Raw genomic sequence first — 10,876 nt, forward strand, 5'->3', positions numbered from 1 at the left:
GAAACCAGTCTTACACTCCTGGCAGGGGCTGCTTAAGTTTATTGTCTTTAAACATATCCGCTATGGAGAAACCGGTCTTACACTCCTGGCAGGGCTGCTTAAGTTTACTGTCTCTATACATTTCCGCTATGGAGAAACCAGTCTTACACTCCACCAGGGCTGCTTAAGTTTGTGTCTTTAAACATGTCCGCTATGGAGAAACCGATTCTTACACTGCTCCTGGCAGGGGGCTGCTTAAAGTTTATTGTCTTTAAACATGTCGGCTATAGAAACCAGTCTTAAACACCTGGGAGGGCTGCTTAAGTTTTCTGTTTCCATATGTGTCCGCTATGGAGAAACCAGTCTTAAACACCTTGGAGGGCTGCTTAAGTTTTCTGTTTCCCTACATGTCCGCTAAAGAGAAACCATCTTAAACTCCTGGTATGGCTGCTTAAGTTGACTGTCCCTAAACATGTCCGCTATGAAGAAACCATTCTTAAACTCCCGGCAGGGCTGCTTAAGTTTACTGTCCCTAAACATGTCCGCTGTGGAGAAACCAGTCTTACACTCTTGGCAGGGCTGCTAAGTTTATTGTCTTTAAACATATCCGCTATGGAGAAACCGGTCTTACACTCCTGGCAGGGCTGCTTAAGTTTACTGTCTTTAAACATGTCCGCTATGGAGAAACCGGTCTTACACTCCTGGCAGGGCTGCTTACGTTTATTGTCTTTAAACATGTCGGCTATAGAGAAACCAGTCTTAAACACCTGGGAGGGCTGCTTAAGTTTTCTGTTTCCATATGTGTCCGCTATGGAGAAACCAGTCTTAAACACCTGGGAGGGCTGCTTAAGTTTTCTGTTTCCATATGTGTCCGCTATGAAGAAACCAGTCTTACACTCCTGGCAGGGCTGCTTAAGTTTCACTGTCTCTTTACATGTCCGCTATGAAGAAGCCACTCTTAAACTCCTGGCAGGGTTGCTTAAGTTTACTGTCTCTATACATGTCCGCTATGGAGAAAACAGTCTTAAACTCCTGGCAGGGCTGCTTCAGTTTACCGTCTCCATGCATGTCCGCTATGGAGAAACCAGTCTTAAACTCCTGGCAGGGCTGGTTACGTTTACTGTTCCGAAACATGTCCGCTATGGAGAAACCGGTCTTAAACTCCAGGCAGGGTTTCTTAAGTTTACTGTCTCTATACATTTCCACTATGGAGAAACCAGTTTTAAATTCCTGGCAGGGCTGCTTAAGTTTACTGTCCCTAAACATGTCCGCTATGGAGAAACCAGTCTTAAACTCCTGGCAGGGATGCTTAAGTTTACTGTCTCTATACATGTCCGCTATGGAGAAATCATCTTAAACTCCTGGCAGGGCTGCTTACGTTTACTGTCCCTAAACATGTCCGCTATGGAAAAAGCAGTCTTAAACTCCTGGCAGGGCTGCTTACGTTTACTTTCCCTAAACATGTCAGCTTTGGAGAAACCATCTTAAACACCTGGCATGGCTGCTTACATTAACTGTCCCTAAACATGTCAGCTTTGGAGAAACCAGTCTTAAACTTCCTGGCATGGCTGCTTACGTTTACTGTCCCTAAACATGTCAGCTTTGGAGAAACCATCTTAAACTCCTGGCAGGTCTGCCTAAGTTTCACTGTCTCTTTACATGTCCGCTATGAAGAAGCCACTCTTAAACTCCTGGCAGGGTTGCTTAAGTTTACTGTCTCTATACATGTCCGCTATGGAGAAAACAGTCTTAAACTCCTGGCAGGGCTGCTTCAGTTTACCGTCTCCATGCATGTCCGCTATGAAGAAACTAGTCTTAAATTTCCGGCATGGCTGCTTAAGTTTACTGTCCCTCAACATGTCCGCTATGGAGAAACCATGTTAAACTCCTGGCAGGGCTGCTTAAGTTTACTGTCCCTAAACATGTCCGCTATGGAGAAACCAGTCTTAAACACCTGTGAGGGCTGCTTAAGTTTTCTGTTTCCATACATGTCCGCTATGGAGAAACCACTCTTACACTCCTGGCAGGGCTGCTTAAGTTTATTGTCTTTAAACATATCCGCTATGGAGAAACCAGTCTTAAACACATGGGAGGGCTGCTGAAGTTTACAGTCTCTATGCATGTCGGCTATAGAGAAACCAGTCTTAAACACCTGGCAGGGCTGCTTAAGTTTACTGTCCCTAAACATTTCCGCCATTAAGAAACCAGTCTTAAACTCCTGACATGGCTGCTGAGGTTTACTGTCTCTATACATGTCCGCTTTGGAGAAACCAGTCTTACACTCCTGGCAGGGCTGCTTAAGTTTATTGTCTTTAAACATATCCGCTATGGAGAAACCAGTCTTAAACACCTGGGAGGGCTGCTGAAGTTTACAGTCTCTATGCATGTCGGCTATAGAGAAACCAGTCTTAAACACCTGGCAGGGCTGCTTAAGTTTACTGTCTTTATACATGTCCGCTATGGAGAAACTAGTCTTACACTCCTGGCATGGCTGCTGAGGTTTACTGTCTTTATACATGTCCGCTATGGAGAAACCAGTCTTACACTCCTGGCAGGGCTGCTTAAGTTTACTGTCTTTATACATGTCCGCTATGGAGAAACCAGTATTAAACTCCTGGCAGGGCTGCTTAAGTTTACTGTCCCTCAACATGTCCGCTATGGAGAAACCAGTCTTAAACACCCGGCATGGCTGCTTACGTTTACTGTCCCTAAACATGTCAGCTTTGAAGAAACCATCTTAAACTCCAGGCAGGGCTGCTTACGTTTACTGTCCCTAAACATGTCAGCTTTGGAGAAACCAGTCTTAAACTTCCTGGCATGGCTGCTTACGTTTACTGTCCCTAAACATGTCAGCTTTGGAGAAACCATATTAAACTCCTGGCAGGGCTATTACGTTTACTGTCTCTATACATGTCCGCTATGGAGAAACCAGTCTTAAACTCCCGGCAGGGCTGCTTCAGTTTACTGTCTCTGTACATGTCTGCTATGGAGAAACCAGTTTTAAACTCCTGGCAGGGCTGCTTAAGTTTACTGTCCCTAAACATTTCCGCCATTAAGAAACCAGTCTTAAACTCCTGGCATGGCTGCTGAGGTTTACTGTCTCTATACATGTCCGCTATGGAGAAACCAGTCTTACACTCCTGGCAGGGCTGCTTAAGTTTATTGTCTTTAAACATATCCGCTATGGAGAAACCAGTCTTAAACACCTGGGAGGGCTGCTGAAGTTTACAGTCTCTATGCATGTCGGCTATAGAGAAACCAGTCTTAAACACCTGGCAGGGCTGCTTAAGTTTACTGTCCCTAAACATTTCCGCCATTAAGAAACCAGTCTTAAACTCCTGGCATGGCTGCTGAGGTTTACTGTCTCTATACATGTCCGCTATGGAGAAACCAGTCTTACACTCCTGGCAGGGCTGCTTAAGTTTATTGTCTTTAAACATATCCGCTATGGAGAAACCAGTCTTAAACACCTGGGAGGGCTGCTGAAGTTTACAGTCTCTATGCATGTCGGCTATAGAGAAACCAGTCTTAAACACCTGGCAGGGCTGCTTAAGTTTACTGTCTCTATCCATGTCCGCTATGGAGAAACCAGTCTTACACTCCTGGCAGGGCTGCTTAAGCTTACTGTCTCTATACATGTCCGCTGTGGAGAAACCATTCTTAAACTCCAGGCAGGGCTGCTTAAGTTTACTGTCTCTTTTTCCATGTCCGCTATGGAGAAACCAGTCTTAAACTCCTGGCAGGGCTGCTTTAGTTTACTGTCCCTGAACATGTCCGCTATGGAGAAACCAGTCTTAAACACCTGGGAGGGCTGCTTAAGTTTTCTATTTCCATACATGTCCGCTATAGAGAAACCACTCTTAAACTCCTGGCAGGGCTGCTTAAGTTTACAGTCTCCATGCATGTCCGCTATGGAGAAACCACTCTTACACTCCTGGCAGGGCTGCTTAAGTTTATTGTCTTTAAACATATCCGCTATGGAGAAACCGGTCTTAAACACCTGGGAGGGCTGCTGAAGTTTACAGTCTCTATGCATGTCGCCTATAGAGAAACCAGTCTTAAACTCCTGGCAGGGCTGCTTAAGTTTACTGTCTCTATACATGTCCGCTATGGAGAAACCAGTCTTACACTCCTGGCAGGGATGCTTAAGTTTACTGTCTCTAAACATGTCCGCTATGGAGAAACCAGTCTTAAACTCCTGGCAGGGCTGCTTAAGTTTACTGTCTCTATACATTTCCGCTATGGAGAAACCAGTCTTACACTCCTGCCAGGGCTGCTTAAGTTTATTGTCTTTAAACATGTCCGCTATGGAGAAACCGGTCTTACACTCCTGGGAGGGCTGCTTAAGTTTATTGTCTTTAAACATGTCCGCTATGGAGAAACCAGTCTTAAACACCTGTGAGGGCTGCTTAAGTTTTCTGTTTCCATACATGTCCGCTATGGAGAAACCAGTCTTAAACTCCTGGCAGGGCTGCTTAAGTTTACAGTCTCCATGCATGTCCGCTATGGAGGAACCAGTCTTAAACTCCTGGCAGGGATGGTTAAGTTTACTGTCCCTAAACATGTCCGCTGTTGGAAAACCAGCCTTAAACTCATGGCAGGGCTTCTTAAGTTTACTGTCTCTATACATTTCCGCTATGGAGAAACCACTCTTAAACTCCTGGCAGGGCTGCTGAAGTTTATTGTCTTTAAATATGTCCGCTATGGAGAAACCAGTTTTAAACTCCTGGCAAGGATGCTTAAGTTACTCTCCCAAAACATATCCGACGTCGGGGTGAGAAGACCTAGGTCACATATCACTCTCCACAGCCTGGGTTGTCGATCATGTCACTTGATGTTTCGGTCCCCAGTTGTGTATTTTCAAACTGTTAGATTGGATTCTCACCTGAAGGGCGCATGTTGTCAGATCATACAATGCATCAGAACAGCATAGAGTCATGTCAGTATTAATGTAAAGTGTCAACGTTTTACCTGTCACCCTTCGGACTTTATAGTAAAACAGTAAAGCTAATGCGCGTGAATGGGACCCTACCTGGACGAGAGGATCGCTGCACCCAACATGCTGTACGTCCTGCACATCGGGTTTAATGACGTGTGGCTCAGTAGCAGTAGGTACAAGCATCTCGTCTCACAGACCGTGACATCACGTGATCTATCCTAATCAAAGAGATTACAATATAGCTTTTGATTACAGCGACCGTGGTTGTTTCATAATATGATAATGGAGGATGTGTGTTTGTAAAGGGGGAAGTCGTATAGCTCATCCCCGGCAGGTAGGCCTAAGTCTAACAGCATTGTGGTCTGGCTGCTGCAGTATCTAACGTGGATCTTCATAAGTCAGTGTAGAACGGTGGCGGTGGCGTAGCCTGGTGGTTAAAGCGTTCGCTCGTCACGCCGATGACGTCGATTCTCCACATGGGTACAATGTGTGAAGCCCATTTATTGTGTACCCCGCACAGGCCCTCGTGTCTTTGCGAGGATTAAAGATTTAAAAAATATTGTTTTTGAGATGATCCCGACTCGAAATGCTTCACAGTACAATACATCATGACAAGGCCGGACACTTCGATGCATCCCCACCTGCCTGCTTTGCCGATCGATACGGTACCATCGCATGCAACAGATTAAAACTTTATGTAAACATAATCATGGATGATTGGCCTATCGAGTACCACTCATGACACCAACCAATTCTGTATTGTTTTTTCTGCAAGTCTGATCCAGTTCCCACCAAGTTCCTTCTAGAAAATATTGATCTGTTTTTGCCAACTGTAACAGACATTGTAAACAAAAGCCTCGGAAGCGGATATTTTCCTCAGGAATTCAAGAACTCTTTTTGTTAAGCCTTTACTGAAGAAACCTAATTTGGATAGTAGTGATTTCAAGAATTTCCGCCCGGTATCGAATCTCTCTTTTCTTTCAAAAGTTGCGGAAAGGGCTGTCAGTGTCAGGCTAAAGGAACACTTGGACAATCATAACCTATTGGACAAGCATCAGTCTGCATACCGACAATGTCATAGTACTGAAACAGCTTTAGAACAAGTTAGTGATGAGTTGAGACGGAATGTTGATGGGGGTGACATAGCAGCATTGGTCCTTTTAGACCTCTCCTCAGCATTTGATACCATAGACCATAGTATCCTTTTAAATCTGCTGAAAACCCAGTATGGAATTGACGGCATAGTACTGAACTGGATAAGCTCCTATCTCTGTGACAGACGGCAGTGTGTAATGATAGGGAAAGACAGATCTGACAGCATTACTCTCAAACATGGAGTACCACAGGGATCTGTTTTGGGACCGTTGCTGTTCCTGCTGTATACTGGTCATGTTGCCAACATCACATCAGTCCACAACATGTCGCATCACTCTTACGCAGATGACACCCAACTCCTCAAGAAAATACCACTGCAAAATCTAAATCACTCACTTCAAGAACTCACAAACTGCACAGGGGAAATCAAGTCCTGGATGACAACTCATATGCTTAAACTCAATGACACGAAGAGGCACTTCTGGTAGGAACAAGTCACCAAATTTCAAGATGTCCCATTAAGAACCTAACCATCGCCGATGCAGTTGTTCCTATAAGCTCATCTGTCAAAGATCTAGGCATATACTTTGATACATCACTGTCAATGGAAACGCAGGTGAACAACATCTGTAAGACTTGCTATTTCCATCTTCGCTCCATCAGCAACATCCGTCAATATCTTACAGCTGAAGCCACCCATGCCTTAGTCCGGGCGCTTGTGATTTCAAGGCTCGACTACTGCAACAGCTTGTTGTTTGGGATCAGTCAGAGGCTATTGGATAAGTTACAGAAGGTGCAGAACACGGCCGCACGTATTATCAGTCGCATTCCCAAACATGGCCACATCACACCTGTTCTTAAACAGTTGCACTGGCTCCCCATCAAGGCAGAAGCGACTACAAAATCCTCTGCTTGACCCTACATGGCCCGTCACGGACTTGCTCCCCATATCTCTCTGACCTACTTACTCGCTTACTCAAACAAGCGCTGCCTTCGATCATCCAATCAGGAGTTTCTGTTCGTGCCAAACTTCAAGCTTAAAACTTTTGGAAACCGGACTTTTTTCATATGCAGCCCCAACCTTGTGGAATTCTCTCCCATACAATCTGAAAGTTTCTGATAGTATTGCCACATTCAAGTCAGGACTCAAAACATACCTGTTTTCAATGTATTATTAGGAACTCTATTTTGGAAGTGTACATATTGCTGTATAAATGTGGGAGACTCTTTTAATCTGTCATTGTTGCGCCTTGAGCATATCTGCTGACGTGGAAAAGGCGCATGAAGAAATCTGCATTTTATTTATTAAGTCGATTAAAACCCGATTTGGACTCTCAACTAAACTATCTTGACACAAATGGATGACGATATATCCGCATAAAACGGGAATGTGATGGGAGCAAGCCCTCTGGTTGGTTGATAAGGAGACATTTACAATTGATGCTCTCTTTTGAGAAGCCATTGCTGGGGGGGAATCTTACATTTTCAAGTCAAGCAGTCGATGAAAATAAAAATTCCCGCGAATTTGTAAAGACCATTACATACTCATCTTTTGTCATGGAGCTTCACAAAGCTGTCTGCTATCTGCCATTTTGGAGGAGGGAGGGAGCATTTATATCTTGGGGATGATTCAAATTCATGTAAATTAGCTATTTCTTCTCTTTTCCTGTACCTGTAATTCATTATTTGTGAAATTATTGGTTTGTAATGATGGGCTATGCTGAATATGTAAGAAGAAACATTGAAAATAGGACGGCATTTTTTTGTCTACTGGACATGCGCACACGGACAAACACAATATTTTGCGCCTACATATCTGAAATTATTTCAGAATTGTTCTTGAAAATGATGATCAACTTGTGTGCTTTTATCATTAAATGCACATTCTTAATGGAAATCTTCCTTTTGTGTAAAATGATACGCACATAAAATTACCTTCACTATATTCACATTGGCAGATCCACTCATGTAGAGTCAACCTACATTATTCATATCAGTTTTACTTGAATATTCATTACCGTACCACGACAGTCGAACTGAAATAGGTTAACTGATTTCTTTAATTCTCAAAGAAGAAATGTAATATGTGTATGTTTGTGTTTCAATGACAATATTCACCCTTCCCATTACTGAAGTATAATCACCAAACTATGACTTAGATACCAGCAATAACGATACCGATATTGATAAGGGAACTTCTTCTTTAGCCATTCGACATTTGGCGCAAGTTCTACTACCAACATGCATTGTACTGTCTGTTACTCTATCGCAACTGAACTCGTTAGTCAGCAAGAACATACCAAATATTACACCTAAACATGGAAACCGACTAGTTTTTATTGCAAATCCATAGACCTGTTGCAGAAGGTATATCTAAAATGGCTTTCAGGCATGGAGCCTTGAATATGCCCCGTTCTGGTGTCCCCCGTCATGGTATTGCTGCAATATTGCTAAAAGCGGCGTAAAACCATACTCACTCACTCATGAAAATGCCCGACCCCACTTCCATGTGAACACGAGAAATATAATGCTCCGCGCAGTGTCTCCTTTGGGGCAGTTTCAAAGCTGATCTTTTTCTGACGACTCATCATGACATATGTATTTCATGATCTTCACTTTCCTTTTGAAGACCATACAAGAACCTGCACTGATACTTTGTACATCGACTAAAATAAGTAACAAATCGGTAGACTCTATAGCCCTGGTAGATGTGTTTTATTAGCATTAGAACATTAACATAAGAAAAGGCATAACTCCACATTACTGAAACATGAAAACATGAAAACTTTTCCACCTCTCGTCTATGAACGTATTTCTTAAATATAAAAATAGAACGGGACTCAGCATATATCATTGTGGTAATCCACACTGGGTTATGAAAATTTACTTTTCGACTTGCGATTCCACTACAAGCTGTTAGCTTTTCATACATATCTTTGACAATTTGGGAAATTAATCATGACCACCTGTTATAGCAAGATAAAGTAGTCTATTGATTTCAACAAAGCCCAATACATCTGGATGTCTACACAGAATCTGTGTTTGGCTTTCTCAAATATATAATATCTGAAGTTCAAATGCACATGTACATTATGAAGTCAGTTGTTATTTATGTAATCTGCATTTCAGTCAAGATACATCATGTGTAGCCAAATCCGTAGATTGAAGGATAGGTTGAATAATTTACCTGCTTCGATGACGTTTTCAGCTTTGCCAGCACCACCACAAAATAACACTGGGACCGCCTCTTGGAAACAGTAAGTTACGGGAACCTGTTTAGTATTCTACATACATGTGATGGCTTTGAATAATATTTTCTAACACAAATTATCCTCCCTTGTATAACACACAGGGGCGTGTCACGCTTAGAAACAGCGTTAGAAAGACATATAGGTATATAGACCCTACCCTAGTACTATATAAAAGGCTTTCCTTGGTATAACACACCTACATCATTCTAGTTATTCAGAGTGATCGACTCATTGTCCAGTCAACTCTCGAGACATGATTCGCTCGTCACGCCAAAGACCCGGGTTCTAGTCCCCCACATAGGTACAATGTGCAAAACCATTGGAAATGTATGGAATTAAAGGTAGATTGTTAGAGTGGTTATGTAATTACATATGTAATCGCTATCAAAAGGTCTTTGTTAATGGAGCCCTGTCTGAACCAAGGTTACTCCAAGCTGGCGTCCCACAACGATCAGTGTTGGGTCCGTTTTTATTCAGTGTTTATGTAAATGATATTGCTGATGACTTAGATTGCATAATGCGACTATTTGCAGATGACACATCATTAGGCAAGGCTTCGGGAAATCTTAACAGAATAGAAACCTCATTAAACATAAATCTCAGAAGGTTAAACGACTGGGCAAACAAGTGGTTGATATCATACAACCCAGATAAGACAGAATCAGTACTTTTCTCACTTAAAGATGATATTTGCTCGATTAACTTACTATTTGACGATAAGATTGTTAAAACGGTAGAAGATCATAAACATTTGGGGATAATACTTTCATCGAACGGCAAATGGTCCTCCCATGTATCTAATATTGTTTCCAAAACCTTTAAAATGATTTACTCAATGAGAAAACTTAAATATATTCTTAACAGAAATACAATCCTAAAGATTTACACAGTTTTTAAAAGACCCCACTTTGAGTACGCATGCGAAGTCTGGGATGGCTGCGGAAAAGAACTAAGTTTAAAATTGGAAAGGCTCCAGATCGAAGCTGCAAGAATTATTACAGGACTTCCCAAATATTCTTCTTTTAATTCACTATATATGAAACAGGCATGGAAGCACTATCAGAGCGTAGAAGAATAAGAAAATTGTCTTTGCTCTACAATATTCAAAACAACAAAAGTCCAATCTACCTAAAAGAAATAATTCCTCAGTACGTGAGCTCCAGGAGTCAATATAATCTAAGAAATTCAGGCAATATCTGCTTGCCAAGAACAAGAATAAAACATTCTCATGAGTCGTTCTTCCCATCAACTATAAGATTGTGGAACAATTTACCTACAGATGTAAGAATTTGTACTTCACTATCAAAGTCTAAATCGAGCATAATAACATCATTTAACTCAGCTCCACTGTATTTTTCTAACGGTATTAGAAAATTTCACATATTACATACTCAACTACGTCATGAAGCTAGTACATTAAGTTACGATCTGTACAGAGTAGGGCTAATCACTGATCCATCCTGCGCATGTGGAAACCCATGCGAAAATGCTCATCACTACTTCTTAGAATGTTCTTTATACAATCAACATAGAAAGATCATGCTTAAAGCTATTCAAGATGTATGTGATAGTAATTCTGTGATTACATTATCTGTTATTTTAAACGGTATTG

The sequence above is a fragment of the Haliotis rubra genome, unplaced genomic scaffold, assembly GCF_003918875.1.
Source record: "Haliotis rubra isolate DU_JTF1 unplaced genomic scaffold, ASM391887v1 Scf109, whole genome shotgun sequence".
Classification (NCBI taxonomy): domain Eukaryota; kingdom Metazoa; phylum Mollusca; class Gastropoda; order Lepetellida; family Haliotidae; genus Haliotis; species Haliotis rubra.